We start from the raw sequence: 23,369 nt of genomic DNA, 5'->3' as shown, positions 1-23,369 counted from the left end.
TAGGCCATGGTCAAAGTAGAAAATTTCTCCTAACATTTCATCTCTGGCTGTGGGAGACATCTTCAGAGTTAAAATGATGAACTTCATCTGGGACTGGAGGGAGTGTTGAATATATAGGCATTGTAGAGAACACCACATGACGTCGGCTATGATATTACCTCTGGTAATGGCAGCATTCTCCATTTAAAGTAATCGATCTTCATTTTTATGGTGCAAAGTTTGTTTTATGTAATTTTAACACCTTCCTCTGTCATGTTAAAATTATTATAGTGTTTATAAATGTTAGTAACCCCTCAATACATGTGCACATGATAATACAATATTTTTGATATGACACTTGCCTGACCGAATTTTATGTCATGATCGCCCTCTTGGTAAACACAGTCCATTATGGCCGATTTATCCATATGTACCAGGCGGTAATTCTTCTTGTGTTAAAGTTCGCAGCTCGTGGTCTAGTAGTTAGCGTTGCTGCCTCTGGATCACGGGGTCCCAGGTTTGATTCCCGGCCGGGTTGGGGATTTTCTCTGTCCGGGAACTGGGTGTTTATGTTGTCCCTTTATCATCATCATCATCATCATTCATCGAAGTGGCTAAAATTGGACCGTGCAAAGATTAGGACTTTTATGGGCGTTGATGACCGGGCATTTGAGTGCCCCACAGACCAAACATCATCCTCTTGTGGTAAACCAGGGGGATGTTATCACTTCTTTTCATGGTACTGTTATTATGGAGTTCACAATTACAGGAGAGGAACGACACAATAGAAGCCGTGCATGCTGACTGTTACCTTCATAAAGATTCTAACCACCACCTCAGACAAAAAAAAAAAAAAAGTGTGGTTAAAACCTTGGTAGACTGGACATAGAAAATTTGTGAACTGACCTACTTGAAGGATGAGACTGAACATCCACAGTCTACATTCAAGAAGTATGGCTGTCCTAACAATGAGATAGATTAAGCACTTCACCCTAGGGATAGAATCAGCACCAGTGAGGAACAGTGACTGCCCAAGGGTAAAATTTTCATTCCATTCATTAGTAAGATTATATATTGCATTGTTAAAGTGTTGAGCAAGTATGGTGTGTTTTGTGGCGGCGTTCGTAGCGACAAACAATTCGCTGTAGAAACGGCTTACGAAGTCACCGCCACACTTTTAATAGCGGGCCGACCGGTCCGCTGGAACAGTGAACAGAAAGATGAAAACCCAAACACTCTGATTAAATAAAAGTCGGTACTTATCTTTATTAACGAAGATACAGAAACACAGTAGTGAACTCCGTGTCTGCAGAGATCTGTCTAGTTCGAGTCGGAGCGGCTAGGTCAGCGTCGGCTGACGACAAACAACAACTCTGCTGCGATGAACACACAACTGACTAGCAAGTACACAATTCGGTGGCGAGTATACAACTGAGCGGCGAGTACAGAACTGTCCTAGCGCTCGCGACTCCAGCGCTTAAGAAGCCAGAAGCCAGCGGTGGCGCGCGCAGACTTGCGGCGATTTCCTGTCTCGCTGGCGCTGCTTATGCGGACGGCGTCCGGACTTTGATGCTGCCAACCTTTTGGCAGTGGGCTCGGGTGGCATTACTGGCTAGAATATAACACTCCTCCCCCCCAAATCGCCGCACCGTCGTTGAATAATGACGTGGCGAGCGTCGACGGCGGGGGAGGGGTCTGGCCGCAGGCGTAGCAGAAGAGACCGGGGCGGAGACTGTTGTCGGTGGCAGTCCCCGGTCCGCACCCCAGCATTGGCTGCACGGGGCCTCGGGAAACACCGACTGAAAACCGAGGTCAGGGTGCACGCCTGTGACCACGGGCGCAGCTTCCGGTACTGGACGCGACGGGGCGTTGGGACCCACAAAGAGAGGCAGCGTCTCCTGACGCTGCGTCGACGGCTGCTGAGTGGGCGCCGGACAAGGCGCTGCGGTGTCAGACTCCTTGGGGGTGCCCAAGGAAAGCGGCTGCGGTACAGGCTGCACAGCCACCGCTTGGGAACGCGGCCCGGCTGAGGGGTCGACATCCATCAGCTCCGAAGGCGGTGGCGACTGAAGAGGGACCGCAGGCACCGGAGCGACCACCTGGGGCGCTCCCGGATGAAGCTGCGCGGGAGGCATCAACGGGACGGGCTGTCGGCGTGGTAGTGGCGACGGCTTCTGCTGCTGCCCTGGGGGCGGCAGCGAAGTCGGAAGGCGCGGCTGGAACCCGCCGCGGACCAAATCTGTGGATAAAGAACGAGCGGCAGAATCCGGGCGGCCAGCGCGGCGCAACTGGTTCTGATGCCTCCTGTGCACCCCAGTAGCACCTTGAACGGTATAAAAACCGCGACCCTGGACACTTATCACGGTACCACGTTCCCAACGACGGCGACCGTGATAAACTCTGAAAAAAACGGCGTCGTTGCGCTGAAAACGCGTGCAATGCTCAGAAGCGGCGGGTCGATCCGGGGGGTGCAACAACCGTAGTAGGGTGCGATGGCGACGGCCGTGGAGATGCTCCGCAGGCGAAGGGCCGTCGCGTGGCGTGGTCCGGTACGATGACAGGAACGTGATGAGGGCCTGCTGACGAGAGTGCGTAGCACGAAGGCGGTCCATATGATCCTTGAATGTGCGTACAAAATGTTCCGCTGCACCATTCGATTGAGGGTGGAACGGCGGAGTAAGAACATGGCGAATGCCATTGGCAGAACAAAAACTTTCAAATTCAGCAGAGGTAAATTGTGGACCATTGTCAGACACTAAAACTTCTGGAAGACCCTCAATACAAAAAATTGAAGTCAATGCCTGTATAGTTTGTGAAGACGTTGTAGACTGCATGGGCACAACAAACGGAAAATTACTAAATGCATCTATCACGATGAGCCAACGAGAATTCCAATATGGACCAGCGAAATCAATATGTACTCATTGCCAGGGACCGGCAGGGCGTGCCCACTCAAAATAGCGTTGAGGCGGAGCAGCTTGGTGTTCGGCACACGCCGAACAATCTGTAGACATCTGCGTAATCTGCTTATCAATGCCGATCCATGTACAATGACGGCGGGCAAGCTGCTTGGTGCGGACCACTCCCCAATGACCTTGATGCAACAAGTCGAGGACCTTGGATTGGAGCACTTGGGGAACCACTACACGAAGCTGGTCATTCTCGGTGCGTAACAGCAAAACTCCGTGCGAAACAGACAACAGATGACGTTGCGGATAATAGCAACGAACCACAGGATCCGATATGTCCTTTGCCTTGGACGGCCAACCACGTTGAACAAAACGTAACAGTAAACTCAGATGAGGATCCGTAGCTGTCTCACGTGCCACCTGACGATAATCAATCGGAAAATCCCGGAGGGATTGATGCTCATCAGCGTCAATCTGATGGCAAGAGTCGTCAGAGGAATCGAAGACATCATCCGCAACAATCGGCAATCTAGAAAGCACGTCAGCGTTTGCATGCTGAGCTGTAGGGCGATACAGTATCTCATACTGGTATTGTGATAACAAAAGAGCCCAACGTTGTAGTCTCTGAGCTGTCCGCTGAGGAACTGGTTTAGACGGATGAAACAGTGACGTCAGGGGCTTGTGATCTGTTACTGAATAGAATGGTCTACCATAGAGGTAGTGATGGAATTTTGTGACACCGAACACAATAGCCAACGCTTCCTTGTCCAATTGGCTATAATTACACTGAGCTTTGTTTAGCAATTTAGATGCAAACGCAATAGGACGTTCGGTGGTACTGACTCGGTGAGACAACACAGCACCGAGGCCGAAAGAAGAGGCATCACAAGCTAACACCAGAGGCTTGTTAGGGTCGTAATGGACCAGACAACGATCATTCAATAAAGCCTCTTTAAGCTGCTGAAAGGCTGATTGGCAATCAGCTGACCACACAAACGGAACATTCTTACGGCGGAGACGATGCAACGGTGCAGCAATCTGTGATGCATTAGGTATAAACCTAATATAATATGTCAATTTGCCAAGAACTGCTTGCAATTCATGCAGATTGCGAGGGGCGGGCAAATCACGAATAGCTGCTAAATGTGACTGGGAGGGATGAATGCCTTGAGCATTAATAACATGTCCCAGATACTCCATCTCCGTAAGGAAAAATGAACATTTATCGATGTTGCAACGTAGGCCTGCCTGAGACAACACTGTAAACAAACACTCCAAATTACGGAAATGTTCAGCAGGCGTCCGACCGGACACAACAATATCGTCTAAATAGTTGCAACACGATGGCACATTAGCCAGAAGTTGTGACAAAAAACGCTGAAAAACAGCTGGAGCTGACGCACAACCAAAAGGCAAACGCAGAAAACGGAACAACCCCAACGATGTGTTTATGACAAAATACTGTTGTGATTGCTCGTCGAGGGGCAATTGCAAATATGCTTCACGGAAATCAATTTTGGAAAAGAAACGAGCTTCCCCTAACTTATCCATCAGCTCATCCGGTCTAGGCAAAGGAAAAGAATCAATGACAGTCTGAGGATTAACTGTCGACTTAAAATCAGCACACAAACGTAACTTGCCAGACGGTTTCTTTATAATAACTAAGGGAGAAGCCCACTGGCTCGCTGAAACGGGTTGAATAACACCGTTGTTTTGCCAACGACGAAGTTCATCTGCTACAGGTGCCCGGAGGGCATGAGGCACTGGACGAGCACGAAAAAATCGAGGCTGAGCATTATCTTTTAACGTAATATGAGCGGCAAAGTTCGCAGCACAACCTAGTTCGTCTTTAAATATGTCACTGTATTGTTTACACAAATCGGTTATGCTGTCTTGAGGAACAACAGAATTAATTTGCAACACATTGTCTTGGATAGACAGGCCAATCAAGTCAAAACAGTCTAATCCGAAAATGTTTACACTGTCTGTAGCGCGGAGCACTGTGAATGAAACTGTTTTTGTATTGCCACGGAATGTGGCCGGCACGCTACATACACCTAACACAGGAATTTGTTCTCCACTATAAGTAGCCAAAGAATGTTTTGCCGCTGAAAGTTTAGGGCGGCCGATAGCCGCATACGTAGCACTATTTATGAGAGTCACAGACGCACCAGTGTCTAATTGAAAATTGAAGGTCTTATCCTGGATGCGTAGCTTCACAAATAGTTTATTACACTGTCTCTGGATCGGTGCAGCGGAGGCGGAAGACACAAAATCAGCGCGTTTAGCGCGTGTTCGCTGCTTACGACAACTCGTGGGTTGGGCGGGTGGAACAACAACTCCCGCGTCACTTGCAGTCTGTACATTACTTTTTACAGCGTTTGAATTACGCTTGGGTCGCATAGCAGAGGGCTGGGTGGGTGGCTTATTGCGAACAAGTTTATTACCCACACGAACCGTGGAAGAGTCTTTAACCGCGACCTTCTGGGCGGGCTGGCTTTGAAGAACATGAATATCCATGGGCTGGGCAGCACTAGAATTGTTCTTGCGTTTACGCAAACAAACAGTCTGGATGTGTCCTTTCCTTTGACAAAAGTGACAAACCGCGTTTCTTAACGGGCAACGCTCACGAGGATGAGCAAGAACACACTTAGGGCAAGACTTAACTCTATCATTTTGCACACGCGGCTGACGAATGTGTTTAACATGACGCGGCCGGCTAGTGTTTACAGTCTGACTCTGCCGGTGGGGCCGCGGGCGTGACATACCTTGCTTAGCACAGGCAATTTGAGAAATACATGGCTGATCTAACTCACACTCAGCATAGTCAAAAGTATCTTGGGCTTCAATAATGTTCATCACAGTCTCTAATGACGGGTCAGGCAACTTTAAGATAGCAGCACGAATACGAGAATCTGCAATGTTTTGAGTAATAGCGTCTCGTAACATGACATCACTGTAGGAAGCTCCACACACACAATTAAATCGGCACTGACGGGTGAGGCCCCGTAAATCTGTTAACCACTGTTTATTAGATTGATGTGGCAGTTTCTTTAATCTGAAGAACTTGAATCTGGCTGCTGCCACATGAACTCGTGACTCGAAATACTCAGCAAGCTTGTTAACAACAACGTCATAGTCTAAAGCTTCTGGCTTGGATTCCGGGAACAACTTACAAAGTAGTCGATAGACGTCCACGCCTGCAGTGGAAATTAAATAAAGCTGCCGCTCAGTACCCGTGATTTTGTAGACTGTCATGTGCGCCTGCAACTGCGCGAAATATCCTCGCCATTCTTCTCTTGATGCATCAAAAGCACGGAAAGGCGGTGCTGCCTGTGCTTGTTCCTTTTGTGTTGGAGGATTAGCCGCTTGTTTGGCGATTGCTTCCACCAGACTTTGTATTTGCTGACTCTGTAACAAGATCAACTGTTGTAATTCGGCAGACATAGTGAACACAAATTAAACCAGCCCCCAAAATTTTATCGCTATAATTAGTATAACCAGAAACAAGTTGAACCAGCCCTGCACACAAGTTCGGAAGCCCTCGTCGCCAGTTTTGTGGCGGCGTTCGTAGCGACAAACAATTCGCTGTAGAAACGGCTTATGAAGTCACCGCCACACTTTTAATAGCGGGCCGACCGGTCCGCTGGAACAGTGAACAGAAAGATGAAAACCCAAACACTCTGATTAAATAAAAGTCGGTACTTATCTTCTTTATTAACGAAGATACAGAAACACAGTAGTGAACTCCGTGTCTGCAGAGATCTGTCTAGTTCGAGTCGGAGCGGCTAGGTCAGCGTCGGCTGATGACAAACAACAACTCTGCAGCGATGAACACACAACTGACTAGCAAGTACACAATTCGGTGGCGAGTATACAACTGAGCGGCGAGTACAGAACTGTCCTAGCGCTCGCGACTCCAGCGCTTAAGAAGCCAGAAGCCAGCGGTGGCGCGCGCAGACTTGCAGCGATTTCCTGTCTCGCTGGCGCTGCTTATGCGGACGGCGTCCGGACTTTGATGCTGCCAACCTTTTGGCAGTGGGCTCGGGTGGCATTACTGGCTAGAATATAACACTCCTCCCCCCCAAATCGCCGCACCGTCGTTGAATAATGACGTGGCGAGCGTCGACGGCGGGGGAGGGGTCTGGCCGCAGGCGTAGCAGAAGAGACCGGGGCGGAGACTGTTGTCGGTGGCAGTCCCCGGTCCGCACCCCAGCATTGGCTGCACGGGGCCTCGGGAAACACCGACTGAAAACCGAGGTCAGGGTGCACGCCTGTGACCACGGGCGCAGCTTCCGGTACTGGACGCGACGGGGCGTTGGGACCCACAAAGAGAGGCAGCGTCTCCTGACGCTGCGTCGACGGCTGCTGAGTGGGCGCCGGACAAGGCGCTGCGGTGTCAGACTCCTTGGGGGTGCCCAAGGAAAGCGGCTGCGGTACAGGCTGCACAGCCACCGCTTGGGAACGCGGCCCGGCTGAGGGGTCGACATCCATCAGCTCCGAAGGCGGTGGCGACTGAAGAGGGACCGCAGGCACCGGAGCGACCACCTGGGGCGCTCCCGGATGAAGCTGCGCGGGAGGCATCAACGGGACGGGCTGTCGGCGTGGTAGTGGCGACGGCTTCTGCTGCTGCCCTGGGGGCGGCAGCGAAGTCGGAAGGCGCGGCTGGAACCCGCCGCGGACCAAATCTGTGGATAAAGAACGAGCGGCAGAATCCGGGCGGCCAGCGCGGCGCAACTGGTTCTGATGCCTCCTGTGCACCCCAGTAGCACCTTGAACGGTATAAAAACCGCGACCCTGGACACTTATCACGGTACCACGTTCCCAACGACGGCGACCGTGATAAACTCTGAAAAAAACGGCGTCGTTGCGCTGAAAACGCGTGCAATGCTCAGAAGCGGCGGGTCGATCCGGGGGGTGCAACAACCGTAGTAGGGTGCGATGGCGACGGCCGTGGAGATGCTCCGCAGGCGAAGGGCCGTCGCGTGGCGTGGTCCGGTACGATGACAGGAACGTGATGAGGGCCTGCTGACGAGAGTGCGTAGCACGAAGGCGGTCCATATGATCCTTGAATGTGCGTACAAAATGTTCCGCTGCACCATTCGATTGAGGGTGGAACGGCGGAGTAAGAACATGGCGAATGCCATTGGCAGAACAAAAACTTTCAAATTCAGCAGAGGTAAATTGTGGACCATTGTCAGACACTAAAACTTCTGGAAGACCCTCAATACAAAAAATTGAAGTCAATGCCTGTATAGTTTGTGAAGACGTTGTAGACTGCATGGGCACAACAAACGGAAAATTACTAAATGCATCTATCACGATGAGCCAACGAGAATTCCAATATGGACCAGCGAAATCAATATGTACTCGTTGCCAGGGACCGGCAGGGCGTGCCCACTCAAAATAGCGTTGAGGCGGAGCAGCTTGGTGTTCGGCACACGCCGAACAATCTGTAGACATCTGCGTAATCTGCTTATCAATGCCGATCCATGTACAATGACGGCGGGCAAGCTGCTTGGTGCGGACCACTCCCCAATGACCTTGATGCAACAAGTCGAGGACCTTGGATTGGAGCACTTGGGGAACCACTACACGAAGCTGGTCATTCTCGGTGCGTAACAGCAAAACTCCGTGCGAAACAGACAACAGATGACGTTGCGGATAATAGCAACGAACCACAGGATCCGATATGTCCTTTGCCTTGGACGGCCAACCACGTTGAACAAAACGTAACAGTAAACTCAGATGAGGATCCGTAGCTGTCTCACGTGCCACCTGACGATAATCAATCGGAAAATCCCGGAGGGATTGATGCTCATCAGCGTCAATCTGATGGCAAGAGTCGTCAGAGGAATCGAAGACATCATCCGCAACAATCGGCAATCTAGAAAGCACGTCAGCGTTTGCATGCTGAGCTGTAGGGCGATACAGTATCTCATACTGGTATTGTGATAACAAAAGAGCCCAACGTTGTAGTCTCTGAGCTGTCCGCTGAGGAACTGGTTTAGACGGATGAAACAGTGACGTCAGGGGCTTGTGATCTGTTACTGAATAGAATGGTCTACCATAGAGGTAGTGATGGAATTTTGTGACACCGAACACAATAGCCAACGCTTCCTTGTCCAATTGGCTATAATTACACTGAGCTTTGTTTAGCAATTTAGATGCAAACGCAATAGGACGTTCGGTGGTACTGACTCGGTGAGACAACACAGCACCGAGGCCGAAAGAAGAGGCATCACAAGCTAACACCAGAGGCTTGTTAGGGTCGTAATGGACCAGACAACGATCATTCAATAAAGCCTCTTTAAGCTGCTGAAAGGCTGATTGGCAATCAGCTGACCACACAAACGGAACATTCTTACGGCGGAGACGATGCAACGGTGCAGCAATCTGTGATGCATTAGGTATAAACCTAATATAATATGTCAATTTGCCAAGAACTGCTTGCAATTCATGCAGATTGCGAGGGGCGGGCAAATCACGAATAGCTGCTAAATGTGACTGGGAGGGATGAATGCCTTGAGCATTAATAACATGTCCCAGATACTCCATCTCCGTAAGGAAAAATGAACATTTATCGATGTTGCAACGTAGGCCTGCCTGAGACAACACTGTAAACAAACACTCCAAATTACGGAAATGTTCAGCAGGCGTCCGACCGGACACAACAATATCGTCTAAATAGTTGCAACACGATGGCACATTAGCCAGAAGTTGTGACAAAAAACGCTGAAAAACAGCTGGAGCTGACGCACAACCAAAAGGCAAACGCAGAAAACGGAACAACCCCAACGATGTGTTTATGACAAAATACTGTTGTGATTGCTCGTCGAGGGGCAATTGCAAATATGCTTCACGGAAATCAATTTTGGAAAAGAAACGAGCTTCCCCTAACTTATCCATCAGCTCATCCGGTCTAGGCAAAGGAAAAGAATCAATGACAGTCTGAGGATTAACTGTCGACTTAAAATCAGCACACAAACGTAACTTGCCAGACGGTTTCTTTATAATAACTAAGGGAGAAGCCCACTGGCTCGCTGAAACGGGTTGAATAACACCGTTGTTTTGCCAACGACGAAGTTCATCTGCTACAGGTGCCCGGAGGGCATGAGGCACTGGACGAGCACGAAAAAATCGAGGCTGAGCATTATCTTTTAACGTAATATGAGCGGCAAAGTTCGCAGCACAACCTAGTTCGTCTTTAAATATGTCACTGTATTGTTTACACAAATCGGTTATGCTGTCTTGAGGAACAACAGAATTAATTTGCAACACATTGTCTTGGATAGACAGGCCAATCAAGTCAAAACAGTCTAATCCGAAAATGTTTACACTGTCTGTAGCGCGGAGCACTGTGAATGAAACTGTTTTTGTATTGCCACGGAATGTGGCCGGCACGCTACATACACCTAACACAGGAATTTGTTCTCCACTATAAGTAGCCAAAGAATGTTTTGCCGCTGAAAGTTTAGGGCGGCCGATAGCCGCATACGTAGCACTATTTATGAGAGTCACAGACGCACCAGTGTCTAATTGAAAATTGAAGGTCTTATCCTGGATGCGTAGCTTCACAAATAGTTTATTACACTGTCTCTGGATCGGTGCAGCGGAGGCGGAAGACACAAAATCAGCGCGTTTAGCGCGTGTTCGCTGCTTACGACAACTCGTGGGTTGGGCGGGTGGAACAACAACTCCCGCGTCACTTGCAGTCTGTACATTACTTTTTACAGCGTTTGAATTACGCTTGGGTCGCATAGCAGAGGGCTGGGTGGGTGGCTTATTGCGAACAAGTTTATTACCCACACGAACCGTGGAAGAGTCTTTAACCGCGACCTTCTGGGCGGGCTGGCTTTGAAGAACATGAATATCCATGGGCTGGGCAGCACTAGAATTGTTCTTGCGTTTACGCAAACAAACAGTCTGGATGTGTCCTTTCCTTTGACAAAAGTGACAAACCGCGTTTCTTAACGGGCAACGCTCACGAGGATGAGCAAGAACACACTTAGGGCAAGACTTAACTCTATCATTTTGCACACGCGGCTGACGAATGTGTTTAACATGACGCGGCCGGCTAGTGTTTACAGTCTGACTCTGCCGGTGGGGCCGCGGGCGTGACATACCTTGCTTAGCACAGGCAATTTGAGAAATACATGGCTGATCTAACTCACACTCAGCATAGTCAAAAGTATCTTGGGCTTCAATAATGTTCATCACAGTCTCTAATGACGGGTCAGGCAACTTTAAGATAGCAGCACGAATACGAGAATCTGCAATGTTTTGAGTAATAGCGTCTCGTAACATGACATCACTGTAGGAAGCTCCACACACACAATTAAATCGGCACTGACGGGTGAGGCCCCGTAAATCTGTTAACCACTGTTTATTAGATTGATGTGGCAGTTTCTTTAATCTGAAGAACTTGAATCTGGCTGCTGCCACATGAACTCGTGACTCGAAATACTCAGCAAGCTTGTTAACAACAACGTCATAGTCTAAAGCTTCTGGCTTGGATTCCGGGAACAACTTACAAAGTAGTCGATAGACGTCCACGCCTGCAGTGGAAATTAAATAAAGCTGCCGCTCAGTACCCGTGATTTTGTAGACTGTCATGTGCGCCTGCAACTGCGCGAAATATCCTCGCCATTCTTCTCTTGATGCATCAAAAGCACGGAAAGGCGGTGCTGCCTGTGCTTGTTCCTTTTGTGTTGGAGGATTAGCCGCTTGTTTGGCGATTGCTTCCACCAGACTTTGTATTTGCTGACTCTGTAACAAGATCAACTGTTGTAATTCGGCAGACATAGTGAACACAAATTAAACCAGCCCCCAAAATTTTATCGCTATAATTAGTATAACCAGAAACAAGTTGAACCAGCCCTGCACACAAGTTCGGAAGCCCTCGTCGCCAGTTTTGTGGCGGCGTTCGTAGCGACAAACAATTCGCTGTAGAAACGGCTTATGAAGTCACCGCCACACTTTTAATAGCGGGCCGACCGGTCCGCTGGAACAGTGAACAGAAAGATGAAAACCCAAACACTCTGATTAAATAAAAGTCGGTACTTATCTTCTTTATTAACGAAGATACAGAAACACAGTAGTGAACTCCGTGTCTGCAGAGATCTGTCTAGTTCGAGTCGGAGCGGCTAGGTCAGCGTCGGCTGATGACAAACAACAACTCTGCAGCGATGAACACACAACTGACTAGCAAGTACACAATTCGGTGGCGAGTATACAACTGAGCGGCGAGTACAGAACTGTCCTAGCGCTCGCGACTCCAGCGCTTAAGAAGCCAGAAGCCAGCGGTGGCGCGCGCAGACTTGCAGCGATTTCCTGTCTCGCTGGCGCTGCTTATGCGGACGGCGTCCGGACTTTGATGCTGCCAACCTTTTGGCAGCGGGCTCGGGTGGCATTACTGGCTAGGATATAACAGTGTGGAAACTATCTTCAGACTTACCAGGAAGATAAAAGAAATGCAAAAAATATATGAAATCCTGTGACTATGTCAGGTATATATAAAATTCCTTGTTGTTGTGAAGTGGTATATATTGGTACCACAAAAAGAAGTGTTAGCACTCGTCTGGTTGAACACACGAGGAATTGCAACCTGTGACATACAGCTAATAAGCCATAACTGAACATGTTTACCATGAGGGTGATCACGAAATAAAATTCAATGAGATGAACATCGGAGTAGGTATTAAAATTCATGGAGAAGAAATAAAAACTTTGAGGTTTGCCGATGACATTGTAATTCTGTCAGAGACAGCAAAGGACTTGGAAGAGCAGTTGAATGGAATGGACAGTGTCTTGAAAGGAGGATATAAGATGAACATCAACAAAAGCAAAACAAGGATAATGGAATGTAGTCTAATTAAGTCGGGTGATGCTGAGGGAATTAGATTAGGAAATGAGACACTTAAAGTAGTAAAGGAGTTTTGCTATTTGGGGAGCAAAATAACTGATGATGGTCGAAGTAGAGAGGATATAAAATGTAGACTGGCAATGGCAAGGAAAGTGTTTCTGAAGAAGAGAAATTTGTTAACATCGAGTATAGATTTAAGTGTCAGGAAGTCATTTCTGAAAGTATTTGTATGGAGTGTAGCCATGTATGGAAGTGAAACATGGACGATAAATAGTTTGGACAAGAAGAGAATAGAAGCTTTCGAAATGTGGTGCTACAGAAGAATGCTGAAGATAAGGTGGATAGATCACGTAACTAATGAGGAGGTATTGAATAGGATTGGGGAGAAGAGAAGTTTGTGGCACAACTTGACTAAAAGAAGGGATCGGTTGGTAGGACATGTTTTGAGGCATCAAGGGATCACAAATTTAGCATTGGAGGGCAGCGTGGAGGGTAAAAATCGTAGAGGGAGACCAAGAGATCAATACACTAAGCAGATTCAGAAGGATGTAGGTTGCAGTAGGTACTGGGAGATGAAGAAGCTTGCACAGGATAGAGTAGCATGGAGAGCTGCATCAAACCAGTCTCAGGACTGAAGACCACAACAACAACAACAACAACGAACATCATATCAAAAACATCGTATGTAACATGTGCACAATTGTAGAGAGGCTGTTGAGATTTATAAACACCATAGCAATTTTAACATAAAATAGGAAGGTGTTAAATTAGATAAAATTTGGATGTCAATATTGCACCGTAAAAATGACGATCAATTACTTTCAGTCGAGATTGTTGGCATTACTAGAGATAATCTCGTAGGCGAAATCATGTGATGGACTATAGTGCCCTCTACATTGTCTATATATGCAGCACTTCCTTGAGTTCTGGTTGCAGTTCGCCTCTGTACCTCTGAAGATGTCTCCTGCAGTCATAAGTGAAATGTTGTGAGAAAGTTTTATACCTTGGCCACAACCTAACAGACTGAAAGTTTCAAGTGAAGAAAAATTTGTAGGTAATTGGAGAGTGGACAAGGGGTGAAATTTATTATACAAAGTGGCCACCTCTGGAAGGTATAATCTCTCTAGCCTGGCTGGGCATTGAATCAGACTGATATCAAATGTTGGATATGGGTACAACATTTGATGTGGCTTCAGGTCTGTGGCAGAGCTCATAATTCGTAGTGGCAGGTGAGAGGAGGAAAGAAATGAGAGGCGTTTTCAATTAGTGAGAGGCTGAGAGAATGTGCTGGCCAGGCCAGCAGTCAAGCCCCTATTGTATAGAAGTGGATCAAGACAGCAAGCGAAACATGCAGTCTTGTGTTAGAATTCTGAAAGATAGTGTCACTAACAACTCGAAGATAGGGCACTGCTGCTGGACAACAGACATCAGAAGAGTAATGCTTTCTGTCCAAATTACTGGCCATGCAATCAAAACTGATTGTGTTGTTTACGTCTACATCTACACTCTGCAGAACATTGTGAAGTGCATTGCAGAGAGTATGTTACATTGTACCAGATATTAACCCTAGCATTACCAACCGGGGGGGGGGGGGGGGGGGGGGGGGGGCCTCGTAGGCCCACTGACTCAGTTTTTCTATGTTGTATCCACACCCTTTGATATATGAACTTGAAAGCAAAGGTAATTGTTCGTTATTGAATGTACTATTGAGTCATTACAGAATTTCGGAATAAAAATGTAATTAAAATTCATTTACTTGATTTAATTCTCTGTGGGCCTTAGAAGCCCACCCGTTGGTAATAGCAAGGAAAGATTTACGAGGTTGAGTCTCTCGTTTCAAATTCTTACCATGAAACGAATTTTGGCATTGTTGCCTTCAGACATATTATTATGAAGCGGACCATTGTTATTTTCAGTGTTTCTGCTGCTGTTGAACCAGCAACATGAGTAGACATCGTTTACGTGATAGTTCCATTGAAAGAGTGCTAGAAGAAGTTTTGAACGAATCAGATTTAGAGGAAAGTGAAGTGGATGATGATGTGGAAGAAATTAGAACTGATTCATCGTCTGAGAATGAAGATGAGGTTGAAGCCAATCCACCAGATGATAATGATATGGAATGTGATAAATTCATTGCAAAAAGTGGACGAGAGTATATTACGAAGCCATCTCGACAATATCGGCGTTCTGTACAAAATATAGTGCGAGAAAGAATGGGGCTAGGACAACAAGGAAGAATTGCGTCTCCGAAAGAGGCTATAGAGCTCTTTTTTACACCTCAAATTATGAATCTAATAAAACTACACTCAAATGAAGAGGCTTCTCGACTAGGTATTCAGCACACAGATGAAGATGAGTTATTTTGTTATATAGGACTCTTGCTAATCATGGGTTCAAATCATGACAATAAGATACCTGTCCAAGATTTATGGTCTTTGCTTCAGGGCCGACAAGTGTACTATGGATCAATGAGTCGGACCCGATTTTTCGAATTGACTAAAATATTGAGGTTTGATGATAAGAACACAAGAGAAATTCGTCGCCAGACTGACAAGTTTGCTCCAATGAGGGAAATTTTTGAAAGCTTCACTTCTTCACTTCCATTGTATTTCATTCCTGGTCTACATACAACAGTGGATGAGATGTTGTCTTTGTTCCGTGGTCGCTGTCCATTCAAGGTGTTTCTAAAAGAAAAACCTGGAAAATACGGCATTCTAATTCGAATGCTGTCTGATTCTGAGACTAGATATGTGATCAGCATGGACATCTATACAGGCAAGTCAGGAAATACACAGCATTCAAATGGACCGATGGAAATTGTAAAGAGACTAATAAAACCTATTGAAAAATCAGGCCGTAATGTTACCACAGATCGGTACTATACTTCAGTGGAGCTTGCTGAGACTCTATGGAATGATTTTCACCTCACACTTGTTGGCACCCTACAGTCTAACAGACGACACATACCTGAAGAGCTGAAGACTACAACTGGCCGCAGTTTACACTCTTCCATCTTTGCTTATACTGACCCTCAGACACAGAGGCCACCAGTTACTCTTGCATCAACGCTAGTCCGCGAGAAGCCAAAACGACTGCTGTTGATGCTTTCAACGTATCACTCAGAAGGGGTGTTGAATGAAGACTCAAAAAAGACTAACATAAATCTTTTTTATAATTCTACAAAGGGAGGCGTGGACACCATAGACCAGATGGCAAGACACTACAGCACAAAGAGAGGAACAAGAAGATGGCCTTTGTCCCTCTTCTACACACTCATTGACATAGCAGCAATAAATGCATATTCACTCTTCCTCCTCAACTTTCCGAATTGGAAAAAGAATTTGCTAAACCGCAGAAGAGTTATTATCACTAACTTAGGTCTCGAACTAATAAGATCTCAAGTAGATAAACGGGCACAAAATTTGTATGGACTTCAGAAGCCAGTAATAATGGCAATGGAAAGCATCACACAACGGAAGCTCAGCTGCTCTGTAGAACCATCATCCTCAACAGCAGAACCAGGAACACGTGGACGGTGCCACCTATGCTGCCAAGAAGCTGCATCTAAAAAGATCAAGTACAACAAGCTGGGAAAGTCAACTGTTACCTGCTCTCAGTGCCACAAACACGTCTGTGGGAAACACTGCAGGAAGACAGTGTTGTGTGAAAAATGCGTTGCAGAATGAGACAGTAAATTTTGTTTGCTTCATGTAGTGTATCGAATTAAAAAAGTCGTTTTTATAAGAAAACACTATTTTGAAACATTATTCCAAAAAATATATAAACTGAATCTCGTGATTTGTTCATTTTATTCCTATTATAATAACATCTTTTATTATCCAGTATACAAAAACAATGTCTAAGCATTTTGAATTGTTATTAGAGGTATCAGAAGTAAATAAACTTGATTTATGATAAAATAAATTGTGGTATTCTTTATGGGCCTTTGAGGCCCCCCCGTTGGTATTACATGTAACAAAAAATACGTTGGTAATGCTAGGGTTAAGCTTTCTTTGCATTCGATTCACATGTGGAACACAAGAAGAATGAATGTTTAAATGCCTCATTGTGTTCTGTACTTAATGTAATCTTGTTGTCACAATCCTTAAGCAGGCGATACACAGGGTATTGTAGTACATAGAGAGAGTCATGATTTAAAGCTGAAGTCATTGACCTCTGTCTTCAAGAGTCTACCACTTCAGTTTCTCCAGTATCTTGTGACACTCTCCCATGGGTCAAACCAAACTGTATCCATTCAAGCTGCTCTTCTCTGTATATGTTCAATATCCCCTGTTAGTCCTGTTTGATATGCGTCCTCCACACTTGAGCAATATTCTAGACTGGGTCGCACAAGTGATTTGTAAGCAATCTCTTTTGCAGACTGGTTACACTTCCTCAGTATTCTACCAGTAAACCGAAGTCAACCATATGCTTTACTCGCAACTTGAGCCTGTGCGATCATTCCGTTTCATATCCCTACAAACTGTTACACCCAGGTATTTGTACGAGTTAGCCATTCTGAGCTGGGGGTCACTGATGAATATTTATGCAGCTCCTTTCAGACAGCACTTTGTAACAGATAACTGCATTATCTACACATACTCTGAGGTTACTGTTAACTTTTTTGGTGCATTCCGTGCTGAGGGCAGTTTTTTTTGTGGCTGTACTGCTCGCCAAATGCCGGTAGCTGTGCTGAGAGACGACATTCCGTCCGATATGAAATACTTATCTGATTTTTCGAAAACTGGTAGGTGAAAAAAATTTGGGCTTAGCACATCTTACAATTTGTATCTTCACTCGATAAAGAACTGAATTTCTTTTCGTTATCCATCCTACTTCCTGCCCTGCACCGAGCGAGGTGGCGCAGTGGTTAGCACACTGGACTCGCATTCGGGTGGACGACGGTTCAATCCCGTCTCCGGCCATCCTGATTTAGGTTTTCCATGATTTCCCTAAATCGCTTCAGGCAAATGCCGGGATGGTTCCTTTGAAAGGGCACGGCCGATTTCCTTCCCCATCCTTCCCTCACCCGAGCTTGCGCTCCGTCTCTAATGACCTCATTGTTGACGGGACGTTAAACACTAATCTCCTCCTCCTCCTCCTCCTGCCCTGCATAAAATTAAGTAAAACATTGCACAAAATTTTAAAGATTTTGGAGGCAACTGCATAAACTTTACACATAGTTGATTTTAGCTCCTACATTGCAGCGAATGAAAAGTAGATAAGATTTCAGAATTTTATTTAAAATTGAGAGCAGATTGATAACTTATTTTGTTCTCGAATTATTGGGTTTTATATCGAACTGACCACCAAAGTGCACAATACTCTCATTCACATCACCAGTTGTGCGATCGTAACAATCGGCGTATCTCGTAAACAATTCAAGGTATGGAAATGAGGTATTTTGCACACAATACCCCGCAGTGAGACAAGTGTGTCGGATGACAAATAGTCGAAAGTTTTTTATTCACTGAGGTAGGGAAGTGACTCTTCTGCAGCAGTGAGAGGTCGGCGGCTCGGGACACGTACAGACATCCGTAGCAAAGCAGGAAAATCCGAGCTGGTGTGCACTTACACTTGTCCACAGCAGCTGGGGAACAGTGTAGCAGGATGCGTACACATGTCCCTGTATAGATGCCCACAGCAATGATAGGATTAATATCATCTGCAAGGTTCTTAATGTACAACATGAACAGCAAGGGTCCCAACACATTTCCATAGGCACACCTGAAGTTACTTCCACATCTGATGATGACTTTGTGCAGGATAACAAGTTGCATCCTTTCTATGAAAAAAATCCTCAATCCAGCCGCAAATTCCACTTGATACCCTATAGGATTGTACTTCTTGACAATAAGCATAGATGTCGCACTGGGTCAAATGATTTTCAGAAATGTGTCACACAGGTCGATGACAATGAGAAGTTCAGCACGATAAATCTCCTCAAAGTCTTGACACGCTAATATAGACTCTTTGTGCAGCACAGTGACTTGCACAAAAGAACGGCAAGGTGCTACTCCTGTGCTCACTGTCATCGTCCGTGCACCACTGTCGTCGCACCTTTCTCTGCTTCTGCATCACGGGAAGCCGTTGCAGTGGTCTCCGTGTTGGCAGTCTTTGGTGCTCCCGATGTTGTCTCGTGTTTCTGTGGATACTAATCTTCTTGCAAACAACCCCATTTCAGGACCTTATTTGATGGGCAATATGATCGTGGGCAGCCGAATGACTGATATGTCTGTCTCCTCTGGCACTAATGTAAAATGATAACCTACAGTCTTGATAGACCACGATACTGTGACTGCCAAACACCGGTACGTGCCGATAGAGATTTCTTCGTACTACAAGAGGCGTAACACGATCTTCCGTTGTGATTTCCGAATGTGAAACCTTTTATGTAATCTTTCCTTACAGGCAGAATGTCGATGCTCTTGTTGCCGTACCCACCACACTGCACGCCCTACTTACGAGCCACAATATATCGACTGTCTCGGCCGCACGCAACAGACGGCCTCGAGACCGAGCTGATTGTTAGTGCAGCATCTTAGGTCCCACATTACTCCCGCCGATATAATGAAGCCTGTACCTTCAAACTGATCACGCTCCCTGTGTAAATTCCCGTATTTTTGCGTGTTATCTCCCGCACTTTTCCGGTGCCACATGATCCTACATCTCTAACTGTGAACCTCTCCCCACCCCCTACACTTTCCCTGTTCTATGCCTGTTTGCACCCACTAAATCCACCTCATCCAGCCACATCTGCCGTCCCCCTTACGCTTATCTGCCTTCAAACCTGCTACCCACGGTAATATACATATATTTATTATTGATTAGTTATTCTCTACTTGGACCCTTGTGACTTCTCGCCAATTTTAGTGAGTTTTCGCCTTCCACTATCTTCGTCTTCCTCTGATTTCATCTCGTTTTTTTCCCCCTTGTGCATCCATTTCATCCTTTTCGTACTTTTGACGCGTATTTGGGTGTATTTTTGCGTAATTCTACTGTCTTACATAATTTTTCGCATTTTTTGCACTACCATGGATCCTTGCTCCTTCCGTCTGCATCAATACAGAAAAGTTTCTTTATCCCTAGCCAGATCCCAGTCCCACTTACTGTTCCTGCATTGTTGCTTGGCTCATGAAATCCCCCCTAATGGCCTTACCATCAAATTACCCATCTCTGGTTGCCACCCCTCCTTCCACAATGACCTCTACCTGTTCAGATTCCGCCAATCCTTAGGCCTCACCAACATAGTCCTGCAAAACCATATCAACCAAGTCCAATCCTCCTTGCAGTACCTTCTCTCCACCCGCAAAATTCTCCTGCTATGTAATCCCAAATTCCTGGAACCCATAACACACATTGGAAATCTTGCCCTTCAGGAACTTGAGCAACATGCACAACGTCACCTCAAAAAGCTCTCCGTCCTAATCACTTCCTACTCCCACCTCGGAGTGCTACTGTCCACCACTTCTACAACAACCTCCAAACCTCCTCCACCCCCCCCCCCCCCAATAGCTGACAAACCCTGTCTCGCAGACCTACTACACTTAACCCCCCTCCAAAACTCCCTCCCACCACCACCCAGAACCTAAACAGACCCGAAACACAGTTATGAACCTTTCCTCCAGAAGCCTTAGTCCCACAGAAATACCAGTCCTTTTCAGAGGCCTCACCTTTTGCCCCACTCCCAAATTCAACCATGCAGGACTAGTTAAAGACCTTCTCTCCTTCTCCCGGTCCCTACAGTGGAAACCCTTTTTCGCCACCAACCCGACCAATCAGACTCAACCAAAGACCAATATTGATCCTTGCCTAATTCAGTTCACTCCTCCATCCAACCGTGATCCACCCCCACTGCCTCCAAACCACCCCGTTAACTTTCAAGAATTTGTTAACCTCGAACCTTGCCTCACCATCATTCTCCAAATCCCTCAACATGCAAACTAACCTTACATTAACAGAAATAAGTGAAGTCCACCATCTAAAAACTGATACCGACCTTATAAGCCTACCTGCTGACAAAGGCTCCACCACCGTTGTTTTGAACCGCAAGGATTACGTGGCAGAAGGATTCCGTCAGCTGTCAGATACTTCCACCTACAAATCATGCCACAGTGATCCCATTCGAGTAATCCAGCAGGATTAGGCCCATCCCAGAACCTCTCTCCAGAGTCCATCTCTCTACTTACCCCTACTACTCCTTGCATTCCCACCTTCTACATGCTTCCTAAAGTCCATAAACCCAACCACCCAGGACGCCCCATTGTGGCCGGTTACTGTACCCCCACTGAAAGAATCTCTGCTCTCGTAGACCAACACCTTCAACTTATTACACGGAACCTATCTTCCTATATAAAAGATACCAACCATTTCCTCCACAAACACTCCACAGTTTCTGTCCCTTTACCACACAGTGCCCTGCTCGTCACTATTGATGCCACCTCCCTGTACACTAACATTCGTAATGCCCATGGCCTTACTGCTATCGAACACTACCTTTCCAGACGCTCTATGGATTCCAAACGAACAACCTCCTTCCTAGTCGCCATGACCAACTACATCCTCACCCACAATTACTTCTTCTTTGAAGGCATTACCTACAAACAAATCCGCGGTACGGCTATGGGTACCCGCATGACACCATCCTATGCTAACCTATTCATGGGCCATCTAGAGGAATCCTTCCTAAAAACCCAGAATTCTAAACCCCTCACCTGGTTCAGATTCATTGATGACATCTTTGCTATCTGGATTGAAGGTGAAGACACCATATTAACATTCCTCCAGAATCTCAACAACTTCTCCCCCATTTTCTTCACCTGGTCCTATTCAGTCCAACAAGCCACCTTCCTAGATGTTGACCTTCACCTCAGAGACGGCTACATCAGTACCTCTGTCCATATCAAACCTACTAACTACCAGCAATACCTCCACTTCAACAGCTGCCACACATTCCGTACCAAGAAGTCCCTTCCGTACAGCCTAGCCACCCGTGGTCATTGCATCTGCAGTGACGAGCAGTCCCTCTCAAAATATACCGAGGGTCTCACTGAAGCCTTCACTGACCGCAATTATCCTCCCATCTTTGTACAAAAACAAATCTCCGGTGCCTTATCTTTCCAGTCTCCCACCACCTCCCAAAGTCGCACAGTCCAGCCACAGAGGAGCATTCCCCTCGTAACTCAGTACCATCCAGAACAGGAGAAACTGAATTACATTCTCTGCCAGGGTTTCGATTACCTCTCGTCGTGCCCCGAAATGAGAAATGTCCTGTCCACTATCCTTCCCACCCCTCATACAGTGGTACTCCGCCGTCCACTGAACCTACACAATATACTCGTCCATCCTTACACGACCCCTGCTCCCAATCCCTTACCTCATGGCTCACACCCCTGTAATAGACCTAGATGCAAGACCTGTCCCATACATCCTCCTACCACCACCTACTCCAGTCCGGTCACTAACATCACCTATACCATCAAAGGCAGGGCTACCTGTGAAACCAATCATGTGATTTACAAGCTAAGCTGCAACCACTGTGCTGCATTCTATGTAGGCATGACAACCAACAAGCTGTCTGTCCCCATGAACGGCCACCGACAAACTGTGGGGGGGGAAAAAAAATCGACCATCCTGTTGCTGAACACACTGCCAAACATGATATCCCTCATCTCAATGGCTGCTTCACAGCCTGTGCCATATGGATCGTTCCCACCAACACCAGCTTTTCTGAATTGCGCAGGTGGGAACTTTCCCTGCAATACATCGTACGTTCCCATATCCCTCCTGGCCTCAACCTCCGTTAGTCACTGTCCTCAATCATCCAGCTCACTCCCTGTTCCCATTCCAGCACTACACAGCCATCATTCCACCGCTACACCCAGTCTTTTAATTTCTTTTTATTTCTCTCCTTTCCGCTACTTACCCCCTCCCCCTCCGCACCTTCTCTCCTGCCCTCCGTCTAAACTGCAACACTTCACTGCCCACCACTCCCACCATACTATCCCTCCCCCTTCCCGCCCCAGCGTCCTCCTTACCCCCCACCCAGTCGCCACTCCCATTATGCACTGGTGCTGCTGTTCGCAATGTGGTTTCAGCTCTCTGAGACTGCAGACATGTGTGCAAGTTGCGTTTACGTGCGTGCGTGCGTGTGTGTGTGTGTGTGTTTGTGTGTGTGTACTGCTGACAAAGGCCATAATGGCTGAAAGCTTTAATTGTGTGAATCTTTTTGTTGTGCCTATCGCGACTCAGCATCTCCGCAATATGGTGAGTAGCAACATTCCTTCTCTGGTATTGGTACATTCCATCCTGGATTTTCCATTGTTTGATGATGTTACTCCGATGTATTTTGTGCAGTTCTGCTGAAATGCTAATCATTTGTGTATTCAGACATATAGTACACTTCATACCAGTTTGACATTTGTTGCCGGCCACATTTATGGTATTGCAGTTTTAACAGTCAGCAGTGTATTTTCTGTGTTTCTCAGTGACGTATGTAGTTTGCATGCTGATTGTTCCCACAGAAAAGCTGGAATATACATCACAATAATAGGGTTTCTATGATGGAAATGACAAAGGAAAAATGAACACTGAGTGCAGACATCCACTCACCTGAA

The 23,369-nt window shown here is 46.7% G+C and overlaps 1 protein-coding gene across 2 annotated transcripts in view; it reads left to right on the top strand.

Annotated features, from left to right (window-relative positions):
- LOC126210067 (inositol-tetrakisphosphate 1-kinase-like) overlaps positions 1-23,369 on the top strand; it is a 123,776-nt gene that overhangs the window by 54,787 nt on the left and 45,620 nt on the right. The gene's annotated exons all lie outside the window — the stretch shown is intronic.

This window comes from Schistocerca nitens, chromosome 10 (genome assembly GCF_023898315.1).
Source record: "Schistocerca nitens isolate TAMUIC-IGC-003100 chromosome 10, iqSchNite1.1, whole genome shotgun sequence".
Taxonomy (NCBI): domain Eukaryota; kingdom Metazoa; phylum Arthropoda; class Insecta; order Orthoptera; family Acrididae; genus Schistocerca; species Schistocerca nitens.
This window is presented reverse-complemented; position numbering and strand designations above follow the sequence as displayed.